Source organism: Nyctibius grandis, assembly GCF_013368605.1.
Source record: "Nyctibius grandis isolate bNycGra1 chromosome W unlocalized genomic scaffold, bNycGra1.pri SUPER_W_unloc_3, whole genome shotgun sequence".
Lineage (NCBI taxonomy): Eukaryota > Metazoa > Chordata > Aves > Nyctibiiformes > Nyctibiidae > Nyctibius > Nyctibius grandis.
Genome location: NW_027167474.1, coordinates 27,592 through 47,390, shown reverse-complemented (window position 1 = coordinate 47,390; position 19,799 = coordinate 27,592).

Below are 19,799 nucleotides of genomic sequence, written 5' to 3'. Positions count from 1 at the left end.
GCGGGCCTTGTCTGGTATTCTGATGGCAAGTGGGAATCTATGGTAGTACAACAAAAGGGTTCACCTCAGGTGGTAGAATTACAAGCTGTATTAAAAATATTTCAGAATTTTCCCATTCCCTTTAATTTGATTACTGATTCAGCATATGTAGCTGGCATTATAAAGCAATTGGATAGATCTGTTATAGAGCATATATGTAATCAGTGTGTTTTTGAATTGCTGCGAGCTCTGTGGCAAGAAATTCAAATCCGAACTGCATTGTTTTATGTTTTACATGTAAGAAATCATACTAATTTGCCTGGGTTTATTGCAGAAGGCAATGCTCGAGTGGACTCTTTGGTTTCTGACCTTACAAATTCTACTGCAATGACTGTGCAGGTGCCGGCTATTAAACAGCAAATCATAGAATGGGTTTTTCCACCTTTTCGTCCTAAAACAACAACTTAAGACTGATAATGGACCAGCATACTGTTCACAGATTTTTCGTCAATTTTGTCAACTATGGGGTATTACACATGTCACCGGGATTCTTCATTCGCCTACGGGTCAGGCGATTGTGGAATGTGCTCATAGTACATTGAAACAGCTTCTGCAAAAACAAAAAGGGGGAGAGGTGACTGAACCTTCTGAGAGACTTGCAAAAGCTGTTTATGTACTTAACCATTTAACTTTAGCAGGAGATAAGGAGCAACCCCCAATTGTAATATATTGGGAGGCAGTTTGACAGGGAGCAAGCTATGTGCAAAACAAAGGCAAAGTGTGGTATAGGGAACCAGGTACTAACGAATGGTTGGGACCAGGGGAACTATTACTAATGGGTTGAGGTCATGCTTCTGTCTCTACAGGCGCAGGAGTACGGTGGATTGTCTCTAAAAGGATGGTTAGCCACATTATTAGAGGGAATAGTTTATGTAGTTGTGATTATAGTTATCATAGGGATCTGCGTGGGTTGTGTTAAGACAATCATTGAGAATAGTATATGGAAGTAGTGAGATAATAAATCTAACTACTTCCAAAGGGGGAAATTGATACCGGATGGTTTAGCAACGGTTTAGCAAGAGTAGGCCTCAGAGTAGGCTCTAAAAGGCCTGCTCTGTGTTACCTTTAAACAGAATCAACTTTCCTGTCAGTAATTTTCCTTTCAGCTAGAATAATAGAGAATAACAGTATGTTCTGAAGTAAACTGCATGTTTTGTAGATAGAGTCTGCTTATGGGAATGTTTATAATAGGCATTATCCTACTTGTGTTACCCTGTTTGTTTGCATGTTTGCAGAAAACTGTGCAATGAATGGTCAATACAACCTTTTTGGCACAACAACAGAGAGCAGGATTTATGGGTAACCAAGGCTGGGATTCTCTGACTGGGCTCTGCGAGACACAGGGAACCGGGTTTGAGTAAGAAACAAAAACAAAAAGGACGAGATAGGACATAGCTCGTTCAAAAACAAAAAGGGGGAATTGTGGGGTTCCCACAGGACAATGGTGGGAACGAGGTACTGAACGAGCTATGTCCAGGCATGTCCAGGGGGTGGTAATGGGGTGGTGATGAACTAGCCAATCATAATACAGAACAAGGGCCTTGGCTATGAGACCAACAAGCTATGGGGGAAGTTGAAAAATAAGAAAGAATGCTGCACCTGCAAGATATAGCTTTTTAGCATAAGCCAATCAGAACTAATATAGAGGCGCGTGGACACTTACAGTATGATGATTGTGGCCACCCTGCATCGGAAACAAACAGCATGCTCCATTCAGCTACATTGGAATCTTGCAATCGCTTGGCTAGGCCTACCTGTCGAGATCAAAACTGATAATGGCCCCTGTTTTATTGCTCATACCACACGTCAGTGGTGCCAGCGGTGGGGTATCACGCTCAAACACGGCATTCCGTATAATTCTACCGGGCAGGCCATTGTAGAGCGCGCTAATCAGACGCTAAAACACAGAATTAAGATTCCTGGGGAGGGGGAAGGATTCCCAGACGTAATTCCTGTCAACTACCAATCTCACATTTTACATCGCCCTCTTTATTCTTTAAATCATTTTGCCTGGGGAGACCAAGAGCGTGCCCCAATTGGGCGACATTGGGGTCCAGGGGTGCCAGAAGTGGGCCCCCCAGTCAAGGTTCGGTTCCCTGGGACAGCGGAGTGGGAAACAGGTTGGGAGCTGCTACATCACGGGAGGGGGTATGCCGCCATCAAACGGGATGATGTTATACAGTGGGTCCCTACACGCTGTTTGCGCCCTGATTTAAAACAAAATCCTAACCCGAAGTAATATGTACGCTGTCCGAGCTTTATGTTTTGCAGGAGTACCTGTGGGGGAAGCCGAAACAGCACCAGCCTCGACCTTCAGACGTGAGGAGTCATGACAGTACAGAGGGTCTGGTAAAGCGGCGGGGCGCCAAGAACGATGAGGAACGGCGGCCGTTGCTGAGTGAAACAAAAGCTTTGAACAATGCGCTCATGATTAGCTTGCTTTTGCTTTGCATCTCAGGAGTTGCAGGGGAATCTTACTGGAGAGCCTGGGCTCGGGATGTTGTATCCGCCAGCTACGCTTACGCTTTGACGCAAGGCTCCAGAATCAGCGATACGCTTTACTTCGCATGACTTGAAGCATGGGGAGGGGAAAATGTAGGTAGATTAGGGTACGGCGACTGGAAAATCTCAGGCTGTAACGGAAGGTAGGCGTGGTGAAAGGAGCAGGATGTGCAAGTATCGTCCACCTTCTAAAATAATGCCAAGCATAGATGCTAAAAATTGACATTGAAACATGGGTCACCCTTGACACAGAAGTCACCCTAAACTTTTGTGAGCTCCAGAGCAAGCATACAGGAATGGACCACGGATAACTCAGTATCTAATCTTGCTCACAGCATCTCTACATGACTAGAAGGGTAAACTTTAAGGAGCTGCTTTGTACCATGATCCATCTGGTGACTGAGCTGGAGAAACTGGGAAGCTGTGATAGTCTGTGTGGTGTTTGAAAACCGCACAATTACATCTTGGAGTAATTGTTTAGAGATATGTATTTGATGCTGTCTACAGTTAATAGATGGATATAAAGAATCATGTTTTCCCACAGCACTGCAGAAGTAGTGCTGGAACCAGTTTTTCTTCCATCTAACTTTTATTGCCTTGTCTGCACAGCACTTCCTCCTCCTGTGAATTACAGAATTAATCACAGGAGCGATATGCAGGCAGGCATGTACGAAATCTTTGAGCCAAGATGGATGCTTGACATAAAAATTCTTACAGCGAAACCATGGAGACCGTCAACTGTGATCATCGCTTGGGCGCTGAGAGCAGCCTGAGAGTTTGGGATATTTTCTGTAAACACACACATCTTTATTTTTCCATGTGTTTTGGAAACTCGTATGGTGGAAGGCTTTGCACACTGCAGACTTTTATTGAATGTGGAAGCAGAGTTTATAAATAGGCTGCCTTCTCTTTTTTCTTTTAATTCCATTTAGATCTCATTTTAGCAGAGTTTATAAACAAGCTACATTTGTTCTTTTTATTGGCTCAAGAGGACAGCCGTCTATCAAGTGTTCCTGTTTACATGATCTTCTGTGATGTCACGGTTTAAAGCTGGGCCGGCTATTAAACCTGTGGCAGACACTCTCTGTTAACCCTCTCCCCCCACACCCGAAGGGAAGGGAAAGGGAAAAGGGAGAGAGACTTACGGGTTGGAAAGTTAAAACAGTTTTAATAAACTATAATAATGAAAAAGAGTATAATAATAATATTGGAATAATCAAATATATGCAAATATATACAAAACCAAGATCGAGCTCCCCTGATGTCGGCCACGTCACCACCGGCACTGCAGGGCAGGCTCCGGGAAGGCCCAGGCTGGGCCCAGCGACGGTCGAGAACTGGATTCAGGGATGCACGGATCGGGATCGGGGGCAGCAGGAAAACGCACAGAGTCCTCTTTGGACACTGTCCAAAAGCTCAAGCCGCAGAAGCAGCCCGAAGCAGCAGCAGCACCCAAACACAGCAGAGGAAGCAAGGGAAGGCGGAAGGGGCAAGAGCGCGAGACCCTCGTGATCCCCCCGTTTTATACTGAGAATGACATGTATGGGATGGAATACCTTCGTTGGTCAGTTTTGGGTCACCTGCCCTGTCCGCTCCTCCCTGCAGGTGCGACCCCCCCTTTGGCTCTTCACTCGTAAGCAGTGAGGAATTTAGCAGTGACCTTGGTTTCTCTAAGAACAAGTACAGCAAGAGCCTTTCTGCATAACATCCCTACCGGTGCCTCAGTGATAACTACAAACTTCGAGCGTTATCAGTCCTGGAAGCAGACACTGTCTGCAAAACATGCAGTTACTTTCAGAAAGTGCAGTTACTTAGAAGAGACTTAGCTGAAAGTAAAAATCACTGAAAGGAAAATTGGGCTGGTTTAGGCCAAACCAGGACATATGGTAAGCCATACTTAGAGACCTTCTGTGGGTTATCAGCAGCTGTTATGTAAATAACAGGGTTTTGGATGAAATATGTGATATTATTTCATGTGCATTTTCTTCCCCTGCACTGAAGTTCTCTTGTAGGCAGTAGTCCAGAACAAGATCCATTCACCTCTAAAATGTCTCCCAAGTCCTCTTTGAAGGCCCTATTTTAGATCCTGTGTCGCCGTTTAAGGCTGAGCGGGCGGTTAGACGGACGGCAGACACTCTCTGTTAACCTTCTCCTTCCCCAGGTGGGAAAGGAAAAGAGAAAAGGGAGAGAGACTTACGGGTTGGAAAGTTAAATAGTTTTAATGAACAGTAACAAGGAAAAGAAAGAGTATAATAAATAATGAACTGTATACAAAACTGCTACTGAGCTCCCCCCCAACGACGACCACGTCACCGCTGACGCTGCAGGGCAGGCGCTGGGCAGTCCCGGAGCACACGCGGCAGCAGGCGGGATCCGGGTTCAGGAGCAACGGCAGGAGCGTGGGCAGGGTCCTCCCAGGATGTCGGCCATAGGGGAAGAGAGTGAGACCCTCGTGGTCCCTCAGCTTTATGCTGAGGATGACGTGAGTGGGATGGAATACCCCGTCACTTGTGGAATACCTGGAATACCAGGTCACTTGTCCTGCCCGCCCCTCCCCACCGGTGCGGCACTCTACAGCCCCTTCCTCTGTGGGACAAAGAGACCCAACAGGGACCCTAGTTCCCGTGGCAACAGGCCGTGTAGTCCACTTCAGGAAGTGAAATCACTGAAAGGAAACTTAACAGAAAAGTCCATCCTAGTCCAAACTAGGACATCCTGGCAGACAGTGCCCTGGGGTTGCACAGATCATATGCTGGCAATCTGTAGAGGACTACATTTCAACCATAATGAATTAAGTTATTTCTTTCTTCAAAAAGCAGATGTTTGACAGAAAAGCTAAGAAACATGGTGCCAAAGAGGGAGGTCTGTGCTGTCAAGAGTTGTCAAACTGACAGAGCTGGAGACCTAAACCTTCTGTTCCCCAACAGGGAAAAACAGTTTTCAAACCACGTCACACACTAGAAGCACTGGCAGTGGAAGCATTCATGTATGTTAGCCATGATATAGAGACACCAGATGTAGAGACATGAGATTTTTTAGCTGCCATCCCAATTCCAGCCTCACCTTTAGAGGTCTGGAAATTATTTCCCCGGAACTTTGTCCAAGACTGCACCATTTATTTCTGTAACACTCCACAACACTCATCCCCAGTGCTCATTCAAATACAAGATTTTGGTTCCAAAGCAGTTAAAGATTAATTTTTCCTTTGCCCAAACATCCCCCAATTATACAAATGAAGGAAAGCTTTCAGTACCTGTTTAACTCCATCTTTTAGAAGTAGTAAATGCTCAAATTCTTATGGGCACAGTCCAAGTTAATCATATGTTTAATGGATGTCCTGACTCAGTTGTTGCCCTGCATGTGGGGGCTTGACAAAAAGTAAAAAAAGAAATCCTGATTGTAATCCTGACTTTGGGCCAGGATTTTGTTGCAATATTTATAAATAAAGATGTGATGGCATTTAATTATTTAAGAAACAAACTGGTTGTGGAAACTTCACAGATATGAAAGGTCCTTGGACTTCTACAACAGATTAACTTGGCCCACTTTTCTGTGACTAATATATATAGTACAGAAAAAGAGAAGAGTGAAGGAAAAGCCATTTTCTTTCATAACAGGAACATACAATATTAAGGAAACTGAAAACTACATTTCTAAAATTGTTTCCATTTCAGAGTCCTTCTGCCTATGGAGAATCGATATGCCAGAAAAGCATAGCCTTAAATGTTAATATTACAGAATAAAATTCGTTTTTGATAGATTGATGGGCACATTTTCTTAAGGCCAAGAAATAATGGATACAAACTTTTTTTCCTAATAGTCTATCTTTCCCCTTTCCCTGCACAGAGGATGTAGAGAATAATAGGATACCACTTGCCTGTATATAGAAACATCCATTATTAGGCACCAAGAGGTTTCACTAGGATACATGTCCTCACCCCCATATATCCATTTGTAACAGCAAGGGGAAATCAGAATACAGGAAAATGCTGTTTGCTCTGCAGCAGCCTCAGAAACCCAGTCAATAAAGAAAAGGTTGGCTGATGTGATGTTGGCTAATAATTCCCAGGGATTTTACTCTGCCCTAACTACACAGTCCCTAAGCATGCTGAGCTTAAAAGCAAATCCATGTACACCTTAATTTCAACATGCAGTTTTACATCATGTCATACTTGCTTTTCTTTCTGAATCAGCAATAACTAGCAAGTGCTTCCCTAGTAATTCTGATGTGAGATATGGACTGAGTTTGAAAAATAATCATTTAGTTATTGTCCTGACATTCAGTGATTCTTTGCAGGAAAGCAGCATGGGCCCATTTTTCCGGGGCATCACTAAATTCTGTGGGCAGGGCAGGGCTGTGGATGTAGTCTATCTAGACTTGAGTAAGGCATTCGACACTGTCTCCCACAGCATCCCCCTAGACAAACTAGCTGCCCGGGGCTTGGATGGGTGGACTCCTCAATGGGTTAAAAACTGGCTGGATGGCCGAGCCCAGAGAGTGGTGGTGAATGGGGCAAAGTCCAACTGGCGGCCGGTCACTAGCGGTGTTCCCCAGGGCTCAGTTCTGGGGCCGGTGTTGTTCAATATCTTTATAGATGATCTAGACATAGGGATTGAGTGCACCCTCAGCAAATTTGCAGATGACACCAAGCTGGGTGACAGTGTCGATCTGCTGGAGGGTAGGAAGGCCCTACAGAGGGATCTGGACAGGTTAGATAGATGGGCCGAGACCAACGGCATGAGGTTCAACAAGAACAAGTGCCGGGTCTTACACTTTGGCCACAACAAACACATGCAGCGCTACAGGCTGGGGGAAGAGTGGATAGAAAGCAGCCCGGCGGAAAGAGACCTGGGGGTGCTGATCGACAGCCGGCTAAACATGAGCCAGCAGTGTGCCCAGGTGGCCAAGAAGGCCAATGGCATCCTGGCCTCTATTAGGAATAGTGTAGCCAGCCAGCCTAGGGAAGTGATCGTCCCTCTGTACTTGGCACTGGTGAGGCCGCACCTTGAATCCTGTGTCCAGTTCTGGGCCCCGCACTTCAAGAAAGATGTTGAGGTGTTGGAGCGAGTCCAGAGGAGGGCGACCAAGCTGGTGAAGGGTCTGGAGGGTCTGACCTATGAGGAATGGCTGAGGGAGATGGGGTTGTTTAGCCTGGAGAAGAGGAGGCTCAGAGGTGACCTTATTGCAGTCTACAACTACCTGAAGGGAGGTTGTAGTGAAGTGGGAGTTGACCTCTTCTCCTGGGCAACTAGCGATAGGACAAGAGGACACAGCCTCAAGCTTCGCCAGGGGAGGTTGAGGTTGGACATTAGGAAGAATTTCTTCTCAGAAAGGGTTATTAGACATTGGAATGGGCTGCCCAGGGAGGTGGTGGAGTCACCATCTCTGGATGTGTTTAAGAAAAGACTGGACATGGCACTTAGTGCCATGGTCTAGTTGACAGGGTGGTGTAAGGGCAACGGTTGGACTCGATGATCCCAGAGTTCTCTTCCAACCTGGTTGATTCTGTGATTCTGTGATTCTGTAATTCCTGTGGCTCTAAGACATGCTTCCAAGATCACTGGCTAAGTATTTAAAGTGAATTTCAAATTGAGTGTGTTGCACTGTCAGATAACTTTTTATTCCTTTATACTTACAGAGTGGTAATTCTGATTCCCCCTTTTCCTTCCTGGTCTGTGGAGTGGAACATCTCCCTTATGAGGAGAGGCTGAGGGAGCTGGGTCTCTTTAGCTTAGAGAAGAGGAGACTGAGGGGTGACCTCATTAATGTTTATAAATATGTAAAGGGCAAGTGTCATGAGGATGGAGCCAGGCTCTTCTCAGTGACATCCCTTGACAGGACAAGGGGCAATGGGTGCAAGCTGGAACACAGGAGGTTCCACTTAAATATGAGGAAAAACTTCTTTACGGTGAGGGTGACCGAACACTGGAACAGGCTGCCCAGAGAGGTTGTGGAGTCTCCTTCTCTGGAGACATTCAAAACCCGCCTGGCCATGTTCCTGTGTGATATGGTCTAGGCAATCCTGCTCCAGCAGGGGGATTGGACTAGATGATCTTTGGAGGTCCCTTCCAATCCCTAACATTCTGTGATTCTGTGATTCTGTCTCTTTCCCACTTATCAATGATGTATTTGCTACCTGGAGTCAAATTCCAGTCTTCTTTGGAGGCCGAAAACACCACAGGACCATGTAAAAACAGTTTGTCCTGAGGTTGTTTTCTTATTCAAAAATATTTGTACAGAGAGACTTGGTTATGTGGAAAAACAATTGTGCTCTATCTTGGATAAGCCAAATAGGTGAAAGACATGATGTTTGTACTCTTGATCATATCCAGTTTTACTCTGTCATGACACAGTTTATGCAGAATTCAGAGAAAAGATTGACTTTCATTGAAAGTCACATTGTCACAACCAACAGTTCAGCCTAATCAGATTTTTAAATGAGGTGTAGGGAAGAGTATTGTCAGTCTGGCTCAGTGGAAAAATATGGAGGCTCTGTCTCAACTGCCTCCAGCATCTTTAGTTTCATGCAGCCACTCAGAGCAAAAATCAGTGGAAGAAAAAATAAGTAAGAAAAACCTTCTAAAATCAAAGGTTAAAGTCAGTGTAAGAGTTCAGTTAGAAATCAGAACTGTACAAAGTCCGGAGCAACTTTGTCATCCCCTGAGATTTTTGGCAGCTTATCTAGCATCTCCCAGGATTCATGCTTGCAAGTACAGAGTAGAATATTGTAGTCATTGATTGTATTTTATTATTATATTCTGAGTGCTGGCTGAGGGACTGCATTAGTGCAGCAGACAATGAAACCTGACTTATACAAAACTTATAATTGTCTTGGATGGAGTTAAAGATATCACCACAAAACTGGTTGTGTTATGCTACTGCTGAAAATTCCCAGGCCTTTGACAAACTCCAGTGCACTGGTTTGTGCATACAACAGAGAAGGAACTTAACCTAAGTCCCAAAGAGCTTACAACCTAAAGCTTCCTTAAGGAGCCTACAAGCTAAAACTTAATGCTACAGTATTACCTGCTGATTTGCAATAATATCAGTATTTGTGCATTGTAATATAACTTAGGGATATGTTATTGACTGTCTTCCTAACCATCCAGTGATCAACATTTCTACTAAGGCTCCTCCATCTTCCATATGTTGTATGGCAAGTCATTGTGCCTCTATAGAACTGATCCTTTCTTATTTCTTTTGTAGGTTATTGCAGCTCCCAGACTGTGCCAGGTGCTTCCTGAAGAACAAAGCTTAAGAAATAGCTTTGAGATCTATATAAAAGCTCATTATCATTATATTTTTTCATTCTTCTTTATATTGAACTGTGTCTTTCAACTAGTGTAAATCAGCAGAGTTAGCAACTTACACCAAAGACTGGTCCTTTGTTAAACTTTTTCAAGCTTTCTTTTCTCCCCGTTTTGAATAGAGGGGGATAGAGGTTCATTGGTTGATTGGTTAATGAAATTCTCTTCATTCTTTTTTCTTTTCTTTTTTTTTCCTCGAGAAGAAACAGATGTCTTTGTAGCTAAAAATACAGTGTAACACACCTCTGGTCAAAGTCTTCTGAAACATACGTGTTCTTATTTATTTTTCTGTACAACCATAAAGATCCCAAATACTTTACAGGAATCATAGCTGACTTACACCTGGGAAAAGGGAATGAGATTTAACTGGATGTCTTTATAGGTCTTTCTATCTGTTTTGACTTTGAATTTTGGAAACTCAAAACTAAAATGTCTCATACTTTCCATGAGCTCCTTCCTTTGGGCCCTTTGTTCCCAGATCTTTTAGCTAAATGGCTATGTATGTTAATGAAAGAATAATTTTTGCTTTCAGTCTGTCTTAGACCAAACAGTTCATCTATTGTTAGTAATTGCTTATTTTCCATCCAGCTCATCATCCATTTCTTGCACCCCATAGGCCCATCACACACTGAAATGCAGGTAACCATCAAAGTGGAGTTTCTTATGACCTTGAAAATTAATTGAAAAGTAAATTATTACCTTTTCTTTCTTACCCACAAACACATAGGTCCAGAATACATCTTAATCAAAAAGTTTTTTCAACCAAGTACATTCCTACTGTCAGCCAGTTAACTTGGATGGAGTTAAAGCAGGAGAGAAGTCTCTACTTTGGAAATCCTAAGATCTCATATATCCATATGTACAGTTATTTATTTATTTACTTATTACTATATTTCTAAGAAACTTTGCATACACTTAAATTTCTTATGATGGGAAATGTTACTCTTATGTTTAAAGAAAAGGGCTAGAAATCATTTCATCTAGCTTCTGCAACCAGGATTTATTCTATGACCTTTAATAAATCACTTCTTGATGGCTCAGTTTCCCCACCTGTGAGATTTTGATTAATAATGACCCTTAACAACACTTCTGTAGTTCAGAGAAAGGTGGTGAAAGTGAGGGCCCAGTCCCGACAACTTTGACTTCATCAGGTAGCGCTTACTCCTGAGAAAAATCAGCCTCAGTAGAATTACTCAGCTGAGACATTTACATGATTAAGGGTGACTTGTTTAATATCGGTAAAGCTTTCCAATTCTTGAGGTTTAAGCTGGCATTTAAGTGAAAATTGTTTTTTTCTTTATGCAGGTCTCATTTTAGCCCAGACTGCTTCTTGCCAACCCAAATAATTAAGCACTCTGTATGAGGATGAAAGAGTTGGGAAAGTTTGATGCCACTTGGCTATGGTTTAGGTATTTCTTTATTTGGAGGTGGGATGGGGAAGGACTTGTATATGTGTCATTTTTGACAGCATGCATTTACACCTTCAGGCAAAGACTCAAGTTGACTGATGACATTCTTAGCTAAGGCGTACAGCAGAAGCCTCTCCAAAATCTAGCTCCTATACAGTTAGATACATGCAATATGACTCATTCTTTCTTGTAGTGTGTGCAATAATGTTGCAAGGGCTATGGCAGTGTCCCAAACAAAGAATGCACTCCAAATGAATTATTTGGTGAGTGATAAACACAATTATGGTGAAAATTAAAAGGTCTGAGAAACATTCTTACCATCTCCTGGCTGTTTTCAGGACTTCAGAAGATCTCCCTTTTCATATCAGGAACTCAAGACATTTTTCTTTAGCATTTGAACAATGACACATGTCAGAAATTGTGACACAAATTTCTATTTCGAAAAATGCATGTTCAACTGCTTTACCAAAGTGCACAGCAGAGGAATTTTGGTGTAGGTTCCTCCCACAGCTTCAGGGCACCTCCTGTGGATGGCTCTATAGGTAACTCAGAGAAAACTCTTGACTTACTAGTGGCAAAAATCTGTTTTTCTCTATCTTTGCGTAGATACTGAAAACTATACTAGATGCAAAGCAGTGAGGATCAAAGCTATGTGTCTCCACTACTTTCCTTTGATAAGCCCACAATGCTTATTGTGCTCATAAAATTATCTAGAAGTTCCCTAATTATTATTTGGTAGTACTTGATCCATAATTTTGGTATACTTTTCAGCTGGGCCTAAGGATTGATAACTACCATGATCATTCTTTTTCTTTTTTCTTTTCAAAAATCAATATTTTACTCATTTTCCTCCCTTTCTGTTACCTCCCCAGATTTTCAATTACTCTTCCAAAGTATTTTTCTTGGATAAAATTAAACCAATTACTGCTGATCTTGACAAGTAATGACACATGCCCTATGAACTAGTGGTTATTTTTGTGCTCTGAAAGCGGTCCTTCATGGAGCAACTGTGTGTATTTGTTCTTTTAATACTTCTTTCTCCAGAAAATAGTAAACTTAACTAGCATGCCTTTTGATATACCAGAAACCTCTTCTTCTGATGAGCTTTCAGTATGACTTTCTATCAGATTATGCTCATTACTATTAGATTATACCACTAGATTTTTTTAAATCCACAAAATTTGTTTTCCTAAAATTCTTTACCCAGCAAAGATCTTAAGCACTTCCTTAACTTAAATTATATAAATATTAGTACTAGTAATACTATCTCCCAGACTCTGTATTATACACATATGTAGATGATTTCTGAAGCTGAACTTTGTATCTTTGCCATGTTCCAGTTAACCCAATATATACCATTGTAAAATCACATAACAGCTCTTCATGATCTGTTTGGTCCATGGTGATGGGGGTAGGCTGAGCTCACAGGTGGAGGGAAGGATCAGGCTACTCAGAGAGAGTAGCCAGTGTCAGACACAGCCCCAGGATGGCCAGGCAGGACCCTGGGGACAGGACAGGATGTCAGCCCATGGGCTGAGATGCTGCGATACGAGAACTATTTGCACACTGAATCATAATGAACAAAAAGAATATCATGCCTCCAGAATGGGCAAAGTCACATTATTTCCTTTCTGTATTTTCAAACAAAAATGAAACTCATTTTTTAAAAAGCTCCTTCAGTAGTTTCAAACAAGTTAAGAGATGTGAAAACAAAACAAATTGGTCTTTTGTTTCTCTCCAAGGTTTTTTGTTTGTTTTTTTTTTTTTTTAACAAGGAAAAGAAAAATCTTTTTGGGTCTACCAGCCAAGTGAAAAATCAATTAGTTACACAGGTCTGTCTATTTGTTAGGATTAGCTATCAAACAATGCATTCATTTTGGTAGTTATTTTTTCCCCATAATAGGACATACCATGAACTACAATACCATTGTATTTTTGTTTACAACTCTCCACTCAAGGTAACATTTTTAGCACAACTCTTCAAGATGCAAACAAAAAAAAATAGAAAAGAAAAAGGAAAAACAAGTCCATCTACATTTAAAGAATACATGTATAGCTTTGATAAAAAAGTGTTTTGAAGATAATCCTACAAAATCCAGGACTCAGAGGGTTTTTTACATGAAACTTCAAAGTGAAACTCCATTTGACCCCCTCATTTAGTGTAATTCTGTTTGGTCACTATCAAGTTCAACTGCTCACACCTAAGTTGGACTGGATTTTTTTTTTTTCCTTGACAAGAAGCTAATTAGAGGGTAAAGAATATCATATTGTCTCCAGACAGGGATTGGCTAAGCATTATGTATGATATTTTTCTGTCCTTCTTTTTCTACAAATTCCTTCTCAAAACCCTTTTTTTTTTTTTTTTTAGCGTACTTCTAAGCTGCAGCTTGTTAAGCATTTTAGTAGAAATACATTCAAGTAACCACTGAACAAGGAATTAGTCCCAGTTACATACATGAGTTTCCTAGGCGAAGATGTAGTAACATGTGGCCAAACCATCAGCTGCTATGAAGTAGTCCAGCTCCACTGAGTCCAGCATAAGAGTTGCTGCTTATAACAGAGAAGACCTTGGTGCAAAATATTCTCTGTTTGTCAGTCAAAGGCGCTCAAGAAAAGAAACTTGAGAAAAAAATGTATATTCAAGAGTAGCCTAAGGAAGGCAGCTTACAGGTGAAGGATCAGATTAAAAAACATCATCTCACTGCTGCCACCTGAGCTGTTCACTATGGAAAAATAACAACTGATGCACAGGAAAGTTACCAAAGAAGACAGGGTAGCGCAGCTTCTTATGAACACTGTCTTGGACTAGTTAATATTCATCAGCAAAGGTCAAGGCCTTAAACAGAAAATGTATTTTGGAAATTGTATGGAATACCAAGAATCAGAATAGCCCAGAAGTGTTGAACTTGGAATTCAAGGGTCGAGCTTTCTAACACCTGAAATTTTGCATGTGACTGGACGTTCAAGTGTTAGATTGTTTTCTAATTGCTCTAAATTTTCTGTTTTTTTAATTTGTGCACATAATGCTAAGTCTGAAAAACATAATTATTAAATACCAGGAATCTAATGTATTATTGATGTATTTAATGCTGATGGACTGAATTGTGTGCTGGATAAAGACAGTCAAGTAGCAGTGATTGGCAGGAATAAACCAGATTCCCTGAATGGGGACAGAAAGGATTTTACTCAAGAAAATGGCAGTGAAACCCATCCTAATAAATAACTGAGCTGAGTTGACTTAAGCACTTATAATGCCAGTGTCTGTGATAAGCAATGGAAACATTAATACAAAATTCATCACCATAAACGAATACAGTAGAGTTCATAATGATATATTGCAGCACAGCCATCACTAGCTGTATGTTACAGTCAGATGGTGAAAGCAGTCATTTCATGAAACAACTGAAATTTTCAGACATTTTGTGAAATGACCAGCATTATGGCTGTTCTATTACACTCTTTGACTGTTTCACTCTGTAATTAAGTTAAATGACTGGTGTTATTGTGAGAGTCACATTGTTATGATTTTTATCACTTACATTTAGGCACCTGAACTTAGACATACAGGTCAGTTTCAGCTCTCACAGTCACTGAAGGAAAGGTGGCATGTCCAGATGGCAATCCAGCTGATCTACCTTAACTGTCTGGTTTTGAATGAGATGCACCATCCTTTGGATCTACTGATCTCTCTTTCCCTTAATTACAAAAGGAGTGATAGGTTCGAATAAAGGTGATAGGTTCAAATAAAGATGCTTACCCATTGATTTATCCTCGTGACTCCTATTTACTCTGTTGCTTAGAACTATGGATGCTCACAACTGCTGTGAAAAGTATTTCTGTTGTGTCATACTCTTGGAGACATTCACCTTCTACGCCCTGGGCTCTTTGCCACCAGACACTTAAATGCATTGGAGCCGCTTGCTCCCTCCTTTTAGCTTACATTTCCCTTTCCCGGTGTGCCATGTAGCCTACAGGGGAGAATTAGTATTATATTCATTTTTTTTGTTTTGATGAGAACTAATGACTTGACACCCTTGCAAGAGAGGTCAAGGACAACAGAAAGGGTTTCTTCAAATACATTGCAGGTAAAGCCAACACTAGAGGCAATGTAGGCCCACTGATGAATGAGGTGGGGGCCCTGGAGACAGAGGATAAAAAGAAGGCGGAGTTACTGAATGCCTTCTTTGCCTCTGTCTATACTGCTGGAGGCTGTCCTGAGGAGCCCCGGACCCCTGCGACCCCAGAAGAAGTCAGGATAGAGGAGGAATCTGTCTTGGTAGATGAGGGCTGGGTCAGGGAGCAATTAAGCAATCTGGATATCCATAAATCCATGGGCCCTGATGGGATGCACCCGCGGGTGCTGAGGGAGCTGGCGGAAGTCATTGCTAGGCCACTCTCCATCATCTTTGCTAAGTCGTGGGCAACGGGAGAGGTGCCTGAGGACTGGAGAAAAGCGAATGTCACTCCAGTCTTCAAAAAGGGCAAGAAGGAGGACCCGGGTAACTATAGACTGGTCAGCCTCACCTCCATCCCCGGAAAGGTGATGGAACAACTTGTCCTTGGTGCTGTCTCTAGGCACATCAAGGATAGGGGGATCATTAGGGGCACTCAGCATGGCTTCACCAAGGGGAAGTCATGCTTAACCAACTTGATAGCCTTTTATGAGGACGTAACCCGGTGGATATATGATGGTAAAGCTGTGGATGTGGTCTATCTTGATTTCAGTAAAGTGTTTGACACGGTCTCCCACAGCATCCTCGCAGCTAAACTGAGGAAGTGTGGTCTGGATGATCGGGTAGTGAGGTGGATTGTGAACTGGCTGAAGGAAAGAAGCCAGAGAGTGGTGGTCAATGGGGCAGAGTCCAGTTGGAGGCCTGTGTCTAGCGGAGTCCCGCAAGGGTCGGTACTGGGACCAGTTCTATTCAATATATTCATTAATGACTTAGATGAGGGAATAGAGTGCACTGTCAGCAAGTTTGCTGATGACACAAAACTGGGAGGAGTGGCTGACACAACGGAAGGCTGCGCAGCCATTCAGAGAGACCTAGACAGGCTGGAGAGTTGGGCGGGGAGAAATTTAATGAAATATAACAAGGGCAAGTGTAGAGTCCTGCATCTGGGCAAGAACAACCCCATGTACCAGTACAAGTTGGGGGCAGACCTGTTGGAGAGCAGCGGAGGGGAAAGGGACCTGGGGGTCCTAGAGGACAGCAGGATGACCATGAGCCAGCAGTGTGCCCTTGTGGCCAAGAAGGCCAATGGCATCCTGGGGTATATTAGAAGGGGTGTGGTTAGCAGGTCAAGAGAGGTTCTCCTCCCCCTCTACTCTGCCCTGGTGAGGCCGCATCTGGAGTATTGTGTCCAGTTCTGGGCCCCTCAGTTCAAGAAGGACAGGGAACTGCTAGAGAGAGTCCAGCGCAGAGCCACGAAGATGATTAAGGGGGTGGAACATCTCCCTTATGAGGAGAGGCTGAGGGAGCTGGGTCTCTTTAGCTTAGAGAAGAGGAGACTGAGGGGTGACCTCATTAATGTTTATAAATATGTAAAGGGCAAGTGTCATGAGGATGGAGCCAGGCTCTTCTCAGTGACATCCCTTGACAGGACAAGGGGCAATGGGTGCAAGCTGGAACACAGGAGGTTCCACTTAAATATGAGGAAAAACTTCTTTATGGTGAGGGTGACCGAACACTGGAACAGGCTGCCCAGAGAGGTTGTGGAGTCTCCTTCTCTGGAGACATTCAAAACCCACCTGGCCGCGTTCCTGTGTGATATGGTCTAGGCAATCCTGCTCCGGCAGGGGGATTGGACTAGACGATCTTTCGAGGTCCCTTCCAATCCCTAACATTCTGTGATTCTGTGATTCTGTGATTCTGTGACACATCTTTCTTTACCCAGTCTGGGACGTGTATTAAACCTCTCCACAGTCAGGGCTTTCCTAAAATCCCTAGACTTAAAAATTTGCCCCTGTTGTGACAGTCAAATTCTAGTGACAGATGAGCATGTTAAATGCCTTTACTGCCTTGAAGAAATTCTGTCTCATATTCATAGAATCATAGAATGGTTTTGGTTGGAAGGGACCTTAAAGATTATCTAGTTTCAATCCCGCTGCCACAGGCAGGGACACCTTTCCACTAGACCAGGTTGCTCAAAGCCTCATGCAATCTGGCCTTAAACACTGCCAGGGAGGGGGCAGCCACAACTTCACTGGGCAACCTGTTCCAGTGTCTCACCAACCTCACAAGAAAGAATTTCTTCCTAATATCTAATCTAAATCTATCCTCTTTCAGTTTAAAACCGTTCCTCCTCGTCCTGTCACTACTTGCCCTTGTAAAAAGTCCCTCTCCAGCTTTCCTGTAGGCCCCCTTCAGGTACTGGAAGGCTGCTATGAGGTCTCCCCGGAGCCTGCTCTTCTCCAGGCTGAACAGCCCCAACTCTCTCAGCCTGTCTTCATAGTCTTCCTTTTATCAGTGACATACCTATAGAAGCATTTCTTGTTGTCCTTGACATCCCTGGCCAGATTTAATTCTATCAGGGCTTTAGCTTTCCTAACCTGGTCCCTGGCTGCTTGGACAATTTCCCTGTATTTCTCCCAGGCTACCTGCCCTTGCTTCCACCCTCTGTAGGCTTCCTTCTTGTGCCTGAGTTTATCCAGAAGCTCCTTGTTCATCCATGCAGGCCTCCTGGCTTTTTTGCCTGCCTTCCTCTTTGTTGGGATGCATCGCTCCTGAGCCTGGAGGAGGTGGTCCTTGAATACTAACCAGCTTTCTTGGGCTCCTCTTCCCTCCAGGGCTGTATCCCAAGGGACTTTCCCAAGCAGGTCCCTGAAGAGGTGAAAGTCTGCTCTCCTGAAGTCCAGGGTGGTGAGCTGGCTGCGCACCCTCCTTGCTGCCCTATGGATCTTGAACTCCACCATTTCATGGTCGCTGCAGCCAAGGCTGCCCTTGAGCTTCAAGTCCCTCACCAGCCCCTCCTTGTTGGTGAGAACAAGGTCCAGCATGGCACCTCTCCTCGTCGGCTCCTCTATCACTTGGAGAAGGAAGTTGTCACTCACACATTCCAGGAACCTCCTGGATTGCTTGTGCCCAGCTGTGTTGTCCTTCTAACACATATCGGCGTGGTTGAAGTCCCCCATGAGGACCAGGGCCTGTGCACGTAAGGCTACATCTATCTGTCTGTAGAAGGCCTCATCCACTTGGTCTTCCTGGTCAGGTGGTCTGTAGCAGACGCCCACTGTAATGTCTCCCGTCCCTGCCCACCCTTTAATCCTGACCCATAAGCTTTCCGTTGGCTCCTCCTCCATCCCCAGGCAGAGCTCCATGCACTCAAACTGATCGTTGACAGAGTGCAACACCCCCTCCTTGTCTCCCCTGTCTGTCCTTCCTAAAAAGCCTGTATCCCTCCATTCCAACGCTCCAGTCATCAGAGTCATCCCACCATGTCTCTGTGATGCCAATAAGGTCGTAGCCTTGCAGGTATGTGCACGTCTCTAGCTCCTCATTTCTAACCCATGCTCCGTGTTGTTTGCATAGAGGCATTTCAGTTGGGCCTCCGACGAAGCTGTCTTACTGCCTGAAATTCCTTTCCGCTGCTCTTCCGGCGCTCTCCTGCTGACCTGCCATCCTTCTCCAGTCTCTGGGCACCTATTGCTGGCCCTGGCATCAGACTGGCTGAATTGGGATGGACTGAGGTTCCCCTCCCCCGGCAAATCTAGTTTAAATCCCTCTTTACCAGCTTGGCTAGCCTATGACCCAAGATGATCTTCCCCTTCTCTGATAGATGGACCCCGTCGGCTGCCAGAAGATCAGGTTTCTCGAAACGAGTCCCATGGTCTAAGTAGCCAAACCCCTGGCTGTGGCACCAGTCCTGTAGCCATGTGCTGATTTGCCTAATATGACTTTGCTAAGTCGTGGGCAACAGGAGAGGTGCCTGAGGACTGGAGGAAAGCGAATGTCACTCCAGTCTTCAAAAAGGGCAAGAAGGAGGACCCGGGTAACTATAGACCGGTCAGCCTCACCTCCATCCCCGGTAAGGTGATGGAACAACTTGTCCTTGGTGCTGTCTCTAGGCACATCAAGGATAGCGGGATCATTAGGGGCAGTCAACATGGCTTCACCAAGGGGAAGTCATGCTTAACCAACTTGATAGCCTTTTATGAGGACATAACCCGGTGGATAGATGATGGTAAAGCTGTGGATGTGGTCTATCTCGATTTCAGTAAAGCGTTTGACACAGTCTCCCACAGCATCCTCGCAGCTAAACTGAGGAAGTGTGGTCTGGATGATCGGGTAGTGAGGTGGATTGTGAACTGGCTGAAGGAAAGAAGCCAGAGAGTGGTGGTCAATGGGGCAGAGTCCAGTTGGAGGCCTGTGTCTAGCGGAGTCCCGCAAGGGTCGGTACTGGGACCAGTACTATTCAATATATTCATTAATGACTTAGATGAGGGAATAGAGTGCACTGTCAGCAAGTTCGCTGATGACACCAAACTGGGAGGAGTGGCTGACACACCAGAAGGCTGCGCAGCCATTCAGAGAGACCTAGACA